Source organism: Cygnus olor, chromosome 6 (genome assembly GCF_009769625.2).
Source record: "Cygnus olor isolate bCygOlo1 chromosome 6, bCygOlo1.pri.v2, whole genome shotgun sequence".
Lineage (NCBI taxonomy): Eukaryota > Metazoa > Chordata > Aves > Anseriformes > Anatidae > Cygnus > Cygnus olor.
Window position 1 is genome coordinate 5,044,775 of NC_049174.1, and position 13,074 is coordinate 5,057,848.

General features: G+C 34.5%; 1 long non-coding RNA gene across 1 annotated transcript in view; it reads left to right on the top strand.

Moving 5' to 3' along the window:
- Positions 1 to 11,263, top strand: part of LOC121072013 — a 104,976-nt gene extending 93,713 nt beyond the window's left edge. Inside the window, exon 3 of the long non-coding RNA XR_005820935.1 lies at positions 11,184 to 11,263. This is a non-coding gene — a long non-coding RNA (uncharacterized LOC121072013). The remainder of the gene's footprint in view (positions 1 to 11,183) is intronic.
- The last annotated feature ends 1,811 nt before the right edge of the window (positions 11,264 to 13,074 follow it).

Sequence of the window (13,074 nt, forward strand, 5' to 3'; positions counted from 1 at the left end):
GTGTGCTAGTCTCAAGCTAAGATTTATTAGTAGTACTGTTGGAAAAATGAATTTTCTTAAAACAGAGAAATTTCTGAAAAAGACTATACAAAAATAAAAGATTTGAAATGAGTTCTCCCTGATGCTTAATGTGGCTTTTCAGGGCATTTCTTTACCTTCAGATTTTTTCTCTGTTTAACAACTTTTTAATTGCTTCCTGGATTACAGTAAACCTTCAAATCCCTTCTGAGTCCCTAGGAAAAATATCTCTGCTTCTTGCTCTTCTCTGAATTTCCAGAATCAGCCTTTGCTGCTCTAGGGACCTATCAAAAACTTAGAGAGATTCTGATCTTTCAAAGATGAAATGTGCAACAATTTTTAAAAAGGTATTCTGTATAATCCCCCCAGTTCTCTTTTTGTTCATATTTTCTCTCTTGAAAGACAATATAATAAGTTCAACTGTTTCTAACTAGTTTCACTTTCAGATGTTCATTTAGTAACAGAAGATTGCAAAGTATAAGAAACGAATGCCATCATAGACACATCTTCTATTGGTAGTTCACATCCAATTTCCCACAGTATTAATCTCTTAGTAAATGCAACCCTGCTTCCATCTGAAGTTATAAAGTTTTACTATGGCAAAAATATAAATAGGGGACAAAACCTTAATAACATACCTTAAAGAGAATATTTTGGAAAGGCATATTCTCAAAACTGGTCTTCCATATTAGTGCAGTGACAGTGGGTGGCAGGGGAGAGGAGGGAGAGGAGACATTTTGGTTTGAGACCAGCAGAACTGACTGCTCCTAGCAGCTCATTGTAGAACATGATGGACCTAAAGAAATTCATGGAATCCTCCTGTACATCATATGACATTTATTTGCTTGCAAAAGCTTTTTTAGGTAACCTCCACAGATGTTTATTTTAAAAATACATGGGCAATGTTTTCTTTCATTGTAATGCTGACAGAATTGCATTTAGAACTCAGAAGCAAAAGATCAGAAACAATAGCAATGCCAAGAATCTTTTTTTTTTTGACTGACAGCCACACTAGTGTATTTTTAGAAGTTCTTTTTTTGTTTGTTTTTACTCTGACAAATCTGGAACAAAAACTGAAGATAGTCTATGGAATGAGATCTAGGACATAAAGAAGAAAATAGTAAAATTTAAACTTGTTACTTCTTCAGAGTAAAATATTTTGTGTATTCTAACTGATTTTGTCTTGGGAATCCAAGTGGTATCTGGAGTATTCAGCAACAAAGCTGTTAAAAAGGACATCAGTTAAGAATGAAAAATGAACTTCTATGCAGAAGCTAAGGCTGGTTCAATTTTAAGAAAAGCTACCTGTTAAATTGAATTAGCTGCACGTTCTTTGCAAAATAGAGGATTTCAGCCAGATAAGCATTTGGCCACTATATCAGGTGCACGATATTGCAAATAGTTATTGGCTTCTCATAGAGTTGTGAGACGCGCTGGTTCAATATGAAATGACAAAGATGTCACTATGAAGATAGAGCTTTGCAGAATGGTTATGGCTCCTGATCTGTCAGTGGGACTATTCCATTATACATCACAATATGAAGTAGACTTTCTTTATTTTACATGGAATAGACCTGTTATATCAACATCTCCATTATCTTTCAAGTGTGAGGAGATGCTGTTTGTGTTCTTTAAAGGACATCTTAGCTACACAGTTCCCATGGAAGGTTTCATGTTTTGTAAAGGGAATTTTTCTTTTTAATAAAAGACAGCAATGCTTCTGAAAATTAAAGAAAAGTTTCCTTCTTCTTAGATTGGTGTAATATACTGTCTTTATCCTGAAGCAGGGAGAAAGAGGGGCTCCTCAGTCCCTAGCATCTCTTCATAATTTCTTGCCCATGTAGGTTTTGTTTGTTTGTTTGTTTTGTATTGTTTTGTTTTGTTTTTATAAAAGTCAGATTAAACACAGATGTAGCACAAGAACTGTAAAAGTGCTTTCTTTTGGAAGAAAACATAAAGTCCCAAAGTGAAATTCTGTAAATATTGTATAATTATTATATGAACAATTTCTTACTTAGCAGGTGTTTGTTTTTTTTTTGGTTTTGTGTGTGTGTGTTGTTTTTTTTTCCTGACGTCTCATGTCTAAAGGAAAGACAAGTAACAGTCAAATGTACCTCACCATTGTTAACTGAGTATTGGTTGGTTTATTCCTCTGTATTCATTCAAAAATATCTATGGGTCCAAAAAGCTTTGCAAAATTTCATCATGAATGATGATAATTTTTGTGATGGATGATAGGGTGATATTGTTATTTTATTTTACTTTGTTTTGTTTTGTTTTGTTTTGTTTTGCTTTGCTTTGTTTCAGGGAGGGCATTTTACATCTTTCTAATTTTTCTGTTTTAAACTCATTCAATTACTCAGTCAAGAAATTTAAAGTGAGTGACTGGCAACTGCTATGAGTGACACCTAGCAAGTATTTGTAATGGGAGCATAACATTGGTAACAACACATCTTGTGTTATAGGCAAGGAGGGGGTGGGAAGGAACCCTTCAAGGGAAATGTTGCAATCCTAAATGGAAGAAAGGATATTAGAAAAAAACACACAGCCTACAGAGAACAGTGGAATTTATATGTCCCAGAAGGCTGTATCTTGAAGGTGAGGGACCATCAGATCTAACTAATAATAATTGTCAAACGAAAAACACAATTATACTTTAGGAGGGAAATTAAAACTGATACAAATGGTCCTTTAGTCATAAAATAAAATGGGATCTTTATGCTTTGACAATGAAGATGAGATTAGAGCTGATCAAGATATTACCCCTGAACTAAAGGAATACATTAGCTAAGTTTTCAGTAAGAGTGATAAGGTGAAGCATGAGGATGGAAACAAGATAACTAGTGGAAATGGAAATAACCATATCCAAAGAAAACGGAAATTAATTCAGTCATAATACGGATGAAGGGGAGATAGACAATTTCCATTCCAGAATACAGAAATTACAATGAAGTTGCACTTCATCAAAAAAAAAAAAAACCACCACCACCACCAACAAAAAAACTCTGTCAAACGGGACGTGGTTTTATATGATAGGGAGGTAACAAATGTAACAAATGTACTTATTTTAAGAATCAGAACTGGGGTAGGAAACTATTAATCTGTTGTTTTGACTTAAAAACAACAAGACTCCTGGAAACAAACATTTGAATGCTTTGAGGGAAAGGGGAAAATAGGATTATTTAAGACTGATCGTTCAAGACCTTATTGTTTGTATACAGAATGGAAAAGAAATTTTAAAAGTATGAGACCCATGCTAGAAGGTTGACCTACATTTTCCATATGAGACTATGACTCTTACATCTACTGTCATCAGCATGCAATTTCTTAGAAAATATTTCATGATCTAAGTAATGCATTCTTTCATGCACACATTCTCCTTGAGGCAATTATTTCTATGTCTTTTAAACTATTTTAGACTAAAAAAGAAATAGGGAATTAATACAGGTACATTTACAACTTGTTCTAGCTTGTAACTGTAAAATATAACTTAGTTTTACAATTTACTACTGTAATTGATTATTATTTTTTTTTTTCTCATTCCTAACTCATATCCTTTCCTTCCATTGAGAGAATCACAGTTCTGACATGTATTTTTATGGAATTGTCTGTAGATATTAATTGGTGTAATATGCATATTTCTTTGGATCTCCATGCCAATTGAGAGTAAAAGTACCGAGAACAGAAATAGTTTGCTAGGGATTTTTTAGAGCAACTGTAGTATAAACCACACAAAAGTGATTTTAACTCCCCCCCCCTCAAAAAAGGCCTTTCCAATTACACAGGGAATAATTAACATACTTGTAATACTGAGCAGAGAGCAAGTCAGTCATGGTCCTTTAAAAATGAACATAGCTGAATTTACTGATGTGAAAGTTACTCTAGCAAATACTTTTCCATTTTTGTTTCCTTCATTTTTTGACTAAGCCTCACACTTTTCTGTGTAGAGAGCTTTAATTTTCTTTAGAAAGAGGAAAATGGGAATGCCCTGTTTGTGAATATATTACTGTTGTTTTTTCCCTCATAGCTTACAAATATTTTGCTCTTTTTCCTTCAGTTATACATTACACCTTTCTGTTTTATGGAGACTATTATTCATTCACTTTTTCTCAAAATAAAATGTTTGCTTAGCAGTTTTATGTATGCAATTCTCTGCTTACAGAGCTTCATGCTATCCAAGTTCTTTGACATATTTGGTGTCCTACTTTGATGTATATGGAATCAAACACATGGAGAGTGCTATGTCTCCCACCATATGAATACTTCCCTTAGGTTCTGCAGTGCATCTCATTCCAGAGCTATTCATTTAACCATAATATTTGCTTTAAGCTGTTGCTAAGAAGCTTAAACATGTGCCACTGCAGTGAAACACTTTCAGTTGACCTTAAAATGCATCCATCTTTAAAATTTGCTTTTTGAAAGATGTCATATTTTATCTCTAATTGTAAACAGTGATAATGTAGTTCAAAGACAACCTGAATCTTGAAACTGTAAAACTTGTGGACATACATCTCCACTGCACCATGCAAAGCTCAGATTGTGATGGGGACACCACCTGTCCATAGAAGATTAATGATATTGTGGTATTGCTTTAAAACTGTCAAATTACTAAAAGGTGGATTCATAAAGGCCCGTAACTGAGATATGGCAGAATTAAATATTTAATTCCAATGAATAGTGTAAACTAGCAGCAGAGCAATGTCTATTAAGTTAGACTCATTGCAGAATAGCACTGCCGTACACTTTCACTATATTCACAACACTTGTATTCATTTCAGCTTTCTACTCAATTTTATTACCCTTCGGCACCTGCTGTTTTTCAAACAAAAATTTGTTGTGAAGCAATCCATGTCCTCCTGAGCACTGTCTTTCTTTCAATTCTTCCCCCTCCACAGTTGCACAACATTTCACTCCTCTCCATGTTTAGATATTTTCTAAAACTGCTGAAAAGGACTTCTGGAAGTGGGGAGAAATGATTAGCACAGTCTTTCTAATGGTGATGTGACTGAGAGATATATGTGATTTCAAGATACGGATGTGATCATACACACGTTAGGGAGAATCAAGCTGATGTGGCTACAAAAATTGCAACTGTAGTTGCAGCTGTTTATTTTGTGTCTTGCTGTTGTTTTCTAACATGGTGAAGATTAAAAATCCTTAAATTAAATAAAAAATCTCTGGCAGCATGAGTGCTGTATCATCACCTCTTAGTTCATAAAGGTAGATAAATATTCAAACATTCATTTGTGCTCCCTTTAAATTACTATGATGTGTTACTTTTTCGTTAATGACAATACAGTTATTTAAATTTGAAGTCAGGTTCATGAATCCATTGCAGAGGAGGATGTTAACATTGAAAAAAATCAATACATAATCAAGATTATACAATCCCACTATACCAACCTTCTGATGAAAATGCAATAGGAGATGGTAATTGTGTTGATTAGCAGTGTTCACAGACCATGACTGCAGAAAGTGTGTGCAAAGGATGAAGAAACCATACACATGGCGGAGGACCAGGCAATTAAAAACTGGACGTTTGTTTTTAATTTCATCCTGAAACAAAAACAAATTTACACTTCACTGATTTCTTTTTAACAGAGAGGAATCAAGTGAGAAACAGTAGTTTATCTTTTGTTTGGTAATATTTAGGTACAGAGGGACAAATAACCGAGATGTTCACAGTATCTCTATAAAAAGTCGTGCTGGTAAGATATGTTTTCCCTTAGTCATTTACATATGATTAATATTTTCAGTGCCTAAACAGCAGGGGGGCAAAATGGACCCTTCAAATATTATATAGCAAAATATATACTAACTTATAGATAATCAAGTTGAGATGGCAATAATGACTGGACAATTCTAGATATATCATAAAAATTGGAAAAAAGTTGTTTTGTATTTTCCTCATTCCATTCCTCCTTGCTACCTAAATGCCAGAATTCTGCCAGTATAAAACTGATGCTTCTTTGCTTTTTTTTTCTTTTTTAATTTTAATTTTTATTTTTTTCTTAAGGAGAACTAGTTTAAAATTTTCTTATCTTTTCACTGATGAGAGTTATTGATCTGCCTCACTGGTCTTGCTTTCATATCAATTACACTGAAAACTTCATGTGTTGAGTACCACTGAAAATCAGTCTGTGAGCTACCTAGTACTGAAAGCATCAGACCTTACTCAGGAACTTTTTGTTTCAAAGGTATTCTTTGTGCTGTATGTGTAAGAAATCATATTTTGAGCCATGGAGTGGAAATGAAAAGCTGCAAAGCTCTGACCTGCTTTGATAAAAAAAAAAAAAAATTATAGAGCTGTGCTCGTTTTCTTCCTAAAGCTCTTATCAGCCCTAAAAGCTTTCAATCTACCTGAAGCTGCTAAAAAAAACCTTAATATCTTTCAGGTTTTGCAATCAACCCTGAGATTTAGTGCAACTTGAAAAGTATCACATAGGGAGGATGTTCTGTAATAATTCTTTAGTGATCTCCCGCTAGGTATTTGCCAGTTCTCCAAGGTATTCCCCGATGAACAACACAAACTGAGAAAATACATGCACAAAAGTAGCACAGACACTGGTTCCTGGTTACCTTACAGGGAACAAGTAGTCGTGTTTTTTGTTTAAATTTAGTTAATTTAAATTTTAGTTGACAATTGGTTGGTTTTCAGAAGGTTGGCTTTGTTTGTTGGTTGGTTTGTTTCATTTCTTTGTTCTAGTTTGTCTAGGAATGTACTGGAGGTTTCATATTCATTGTGGGAAGATATCCCCCACAAAATCTCTTAGCTGTTATGCAGCATTTGACAAAAAGTATAGTCAAAGATATGCCTGAGATTCAAACTCTGTTGAACAAACCTGCCCTGTTTCTTTTGCACTGGGTTTGCATCTGACCTAGCTTCTTCTTGCTTGCTGATTTATCTGATTGCTATGTCAGAATGTGGCCATATTGTAGTTAGACTAATCAAAAAATTTGGACCATTAGTTTTGTTTACTGTACAGCAATAGAGCCATAAAAAGAATCTTACCCTCTGTATTGCAGAGTTCCCAGCACAGAGCAAGATCTACAATTTTGTCGAAAGGTTGAATGTCTAACTGAAAGTGATGGACAGTACAGAGAATCTTTCCAAGGTATCTCTTTTCTGTGGCTTGAAGTGGACTGTAAGTACAGATTCAGACACTTTTATTCTGAAGAATTATTAGCTTTTTTCTTGAGTATAGCTATTTGTTTGGAATGTGACTGCAGGTACATTAAACCTGACACCAAATAACACATGCCAGTTTCAGGTTCTTGCTGACTTTTAACAGCCATCAGAAACTAAGAGCTAGGGAATAGGTAGTAAATGATAGCTATTGCTATCAAATGATAGCAATTATTCCATTATGAGGCATTTCTGATTCAGTGTGATGAGAAGAACATTAAATTAAGTTCTTCTCTCATTTTCATCTTTCTGAACTGTTTGACCAACCGCAGATATATATCAGAAAATTGCACTCAGGAGATAAGGAACTAGTACAACAGAGGGACATGCCAGCAGTTCCTTAGAAAAGAAGATTGGGGCAGAGGCATTTATTATTGTAAGGTATTATTGTAAAAAACCTTAAAGATTTTTCTTAGCTGTCGAAGTTGCAGAAAAAGAGCTTAGGTTTGAGCCCATCTAAGGTCAAAAGGGTCAATTTTGTGGGCTTTATTTACAAATAGTCTCATTTTCCAACTTGAAGTTTGGTGAATAACTCTGTCTTTGCTCAGTTCATGCTTTTAATCTTTCTGTTAAAATGCTGTGTGGAAAGGCTGTGATTTTTCTGCTAAACTGCTTGGAATAGAAACCTGATATTCCAAGTGGAAAGGAGGATATTTTTTAAGCTAATGAGTGTATTTTTTTGTGAATTAGTTCAGACTGACTTTACAATATTTGGTACAGTTAACCACAGAATTTTCAAGAAGTATTTTGCACCAGTGTCACAAACTATAGTCGTACACAGGCATTTAAACTTTCCAAAACACACACAAATTCTTCCATATGCTTATGCTGTATAGCAAACATTTTTTATCTCCATTACAAATGTGTGACTTTTATGACTTCTAGGAAAGCTACTAAAACATATCTGGGAGAAAAATCTGCTCTTTAAGATGGAAGAAAAAAAATGTGAAGGACTTTGAAAGCCTAAATGCAGCACTATGTCATCCAACTTGCCTGCATGTACTACTTTGTGGGAAAAGTGAGTAAAGATAGACCAATATAAACATAAAAGTTTGAGTTCTCATTTATTTCTTGCAGAAAGATTGCAGAATCATTTCCAAAAGCAATGTGGGCATAATCCTGTCTATCATTTGCTGCCAAAGTGAGAGACTTCAGGGAGAAATTCACTTGCACACAAAGCAGGGCTGAATCATGTAATTTTACTATAAAAAACAGTGGGTTTAATCTTTGTATATAAATGGTTAAAGTTAAGTGGTTTTGCAGAGTTATGAGCAAGATAAAATGGATCATTTTCCCAATTAACTTTAAGAGTGAACACTGAAAATAATTGTAAAAATTATGGGAGCAAAAAAATCAGTATAGTCCCCACAGGGCTAGAGTTCTAGAGCTAAGAGGGTCAAGACAGCAAAGATTTTGGCATTTGAACTAGTATACGTTTTGCTTATACTGAAATAATTTTAAAACAATCTGTGCCTCCTGTATACAACTTTTTTTTTTTTTTTTTTTTCCAGTTTAGGTGATTGGAAGTGAACAACAAAGTTTGAGATAATGCATTTTTTTATTGTAAATTGTATTATATGCTACAAATAGTATGTTTTCTGTGCATAGGTGTTTGTCTATATTATGTAGGTAAAAAATGCAAATGATTTGTATTTTGTCATTTTGTTTAGGTTTGAGTTGATGTGCAAATCTTAATCTCAGAAGGCTGTGTATTGTTCTGTGTGCTTAGGCTAGACTTGTACACAAATTCTTACTAGCTTCATGGGAAAAGTCCAACTTGAAAGTGGCAGCTTGCTCACACACCAAACCTTGATCTTCAGACAGACAGTGTGAACATAACCTTTTGTAACCTCCTGAAAAGGCTGTTTTCACAATCACAGGAAAGAATAAAGAGAGCACATTGGAGTATTTTTGTTATATTTTTCTAGTCCAACTCCCACTTTAGTAAACAGAATTATTCCCTTGTGAATTGATGGATTTATTTTTTTTTCCTTTCAGATTTGTTTTCTTGTCTGAACAGTGTGTGAGTACTGTTCTCTGACTCTTGACTGAAGATATGTTTCATTTTTTTGTTTTAACTCTAATGCCATTTTCAGATAAAGTGGAATGAATGCTATATCTGCCTATGTAGCAGCAAATACATTTATGAGTATTATAGGCTGATACTTTTCCAGAAATAATATAAATCTATCGGGAAAGCAGTTGCTGTATTGATACATGGGTGAATTTAATGTATTCATATTGTATTTTTGTTATATTCACCAATAGTCTTGTTCCCTGTTCTTCCTGTGCATTTTTCAGGAGTTTATTCCCATAGTAGAATCTTACGTGTTGTTGAAGGTGTTTTTGTTGTGGTGGTGGTGGTGGTGGTGGTTTTGTTTTGTTTTATTTTAATATGCCCTGTCTGTAGTTCACCTGGTGTAATATCTCTTTATAGCAGAAGCAATTTAAATTTTTAAAAATTTTGCAGCTCTTGTGCCAGAGAAGAATCCAATTTTCTCTGAAATGGTATAGACTATGGCATGACTAGGTGAAATTACAGGTTAAACCTGTGACTGCTTTAAAGCAAGTAAACAAAGCTGGAAAATGCATAAGAATTACATGGTTGCGACGATGTGTCAGTTCAGTTTGGACTTTTAGTACTCATAGTGATGTTTGTCGCAGGTTAATCTGACCTCTTACGGTTTAATTCAGGCTTTTATTTTATTTTATTTTAATTTTTTTCTATGTTTCCCAGAAGCCCAGGACCACACAAACAGTTTGCATATACTAATACTTAAAATGCTAGTATTAGATACTTCTCTGAGCCCCTAAAATGAGACAGTTATTTAATTGGCACATACATAGAGTCTGTACCAACTATGCTCTGACATACCTGTAATTCAACGTGTAGCTGTACCTGCTGAAATCACTTACTACTCTGAGGCTTTGTGCTGCAGTATCATTTTAATACTGTAAGTTACATTGTAGGAATTAGAAGGGAAAACATAAATCAAGTTACAGTAATAGAAAAGCTACTTTAAAAAAAAAAGGGGGGGGGGGACTATCAGTTTATCGGTTCAATCTCTGATTTTATTTATTTTTTTTGTTGTTAATCAGAGGATTTATGTGCTGTGTTTGTATTTCCCCTGCTTTTAGTACACATAATGCAGTCAAGATTCAGGGTATTGATTCACTAATGTTATTCAAAGTCAGATGCTTTGGAAGCATTCAAGTTTCTTTTCAGTTTAGTTGTTTTGTTTGTTTAGTTTTGTGTTGCAAACAGCTGTTTGAGTTGACACAACAAAAATGTGGAGAAAAATAAAGGCAGTATATGAAAGACTTTTATCATTATGCTTTCAGAGTCTAACTGGCTGAAATTGGAAACAAAAGCTATTCCCCTCTTAGAAGAAACAAAGTTAATTCACAAGGGCTATGCTGACTGTAGCTTTGCTTCTTCATGAGTTGGTTGTCGTCAATCATTTTTATTGCTAGCAATCCAAGTTGTGCATGTAGTAAATTAACCTCTTCTCAATCCTCTTTCACTAATCTTTTACCATGCTATCTAAATGCATAAAATGGGTATTAAGTAACACATAGTGTAATTCCCAAGCTGAATCCTTACACTTATATGAATATATCGCTAATAAAACTAACTTGGTTATGTTCTGAATAAAGATGTTGATGTCTTAAATCATACTTCTGACACCATATCAGAAAATGAGTTGTTTTTAAAAAGAATTAGAAAATACGTTTGTTTCCATTTCTCATACCATATAACAGAAAAAGACAGCTAGCATCTCTCTTTTGGAGCACTATCTGATTGCATTGGCACCTGAGCATACCATATGTCCTTTTGGATACCCAGTGGCAATGAAAATAAGATATTCACCTACTTTGAAAGACAAAAGTAAAAAATAGCTCTCTCAAGTATCCAATTTCAAGATCTTTGAAAATATTCCTGCATATTATAGACCTTTGATTTCTTTTCTGTCCCTAGGTACAAGAGACCTGCCTGTCACCTCTCCTGTCTGTGAAATATGATTTATGATGAAGATAAACGATTACAATAGCATTTGAAACCAGTTTAGTTTTCTCTTTCCAGTAAAGCCTTCCTATTCATCAAATATACAACGGTGTGTACAGTGCTATCACTGAATTTAGTGGAGTTGTTTATCTGTCTAGAATAAGCTAAAACTTTAAGCACTTAAATAAAGTGTCATATATGTGACGTATTGCCATACATATTGTCATGCACGTAAATGGCAAAACTGTACATGGGAGTGAACCCTCCTAATGCTTTCTGAAGGTACCGTTTCATACTGGATCTGTGTAAAAACTGACAAAGGAGACTAGGAATTAGAGATTACTTGCAGCTCCCTTGCAAACCTCTCTCTTAGTGTGACTCAGGCTTTGCTCATCTGTTTTCCTTACTTCCACACATTAATCTCTGACAAAAAGACTGAAAAGATGAGAAACCTTCCCTTCTTCTCCAGTGAAAGTGAGAAAATCCATATTCTCCCCCACCAAGAACTCCTGAGGTTACCTGAAACTGTTGAAGGAGCTTTACCTGTCCTCAATACAGCTCTACTCTTGTGAGCTGCTGAAGGAAATGGTATTCCCTATAACCGCAGACTCCTTTTCTCATTATCACAGACAGCAAAACTTGTCTTACAGGAATGAGCTATGACATGAGGTAACCTTAGCAATGAATTACTGTAACTTTTTCTCATTGATGAATTTCTGTAAGCTTTTCTCTATGTATTTCATGGACAAAGTCATGCAGTAGGGAGATGACTATACTGTGGAACAGCACCCACAGATTTAAAATTAATTTTATATTAAATTAATTCCTACTACCAAGATGGATTAGCCTGGTTAGCAGATGCACTTTCTTCTCTTTTAGCAATAAAGAAAGATAAGAAAGTGATAGGAATCAACTCTTACTTTGCTTTGAGATTCAAAAAACAAGAGGCATGAAATGAAACAAACTAATGGTAGACCCTAAACAAATGAAGGTTGATGCTCATTAACAAGACAGGATCATTACCTGGGGAGGTCCATGGTTCTTTGGGAGATGAGTATGGAGCTAATAGGACTCAATATATTATGTTTGTTCTTCTTTGTACCATACAAAATTAACTTCTAAAGAAAATTCCATTTTAAGTCCCTTTATAGTCCAAAAACTCAATCCAAAGGTACTTTCTTCATATTTTTCTTTTCAAAGTACAATTATATATGAGGTTGATCAACTCCAGTTTGCAAGTCACCAATATTTCATTTCCTTTCTATCTTCTGCACAAGGGTCAACAGAGCATTCAGCTCTGATAAATGCACCTTTGCAAAGGTAGGATGTTTGGAAATGTTGAGGTAGGTATTTTAGACAGCTTGATTTTTAATAAGCACATTCTGCATAAGAGAGAGGCATACTTACTTTTACAAGAATCCATTTTAAAGGAAAAGATAAAATACCTGTAAAGAAAAAAACTGTAGAATACGTGGAAGTAATCATAGCTTCATTAATTTGGTAAGTTTTTCAAAGGAAGGGAAGATATTCTGTGATTTTTATATTCCAGTTACAATAATAGGAAAGCAAGGTCCTTTCTTTCTCTTGAATCTTCTGCCAGCTGTTGAGTTTTGTGAGAGCTCTCAGGTTAACCCTTTCCAAGATAATTATTTACAGCTTTCTGTGTGAATCTGTGTCTGCATTCAGTCTTACTGAATTATTGGAACAGACAGCTGGGGGCAATGATTGGGAATTTGCTTGAATTGCAGAGTTTGCAGCTCACATAGGAGGTCTTCTTTAACTGCCCCTGAAGCTAAGGCATGCATTTGAAAAATGTTCAAGTAAGAGAGGCATCGGTGCTTCTGAAAGACATCTGCCCACGTAG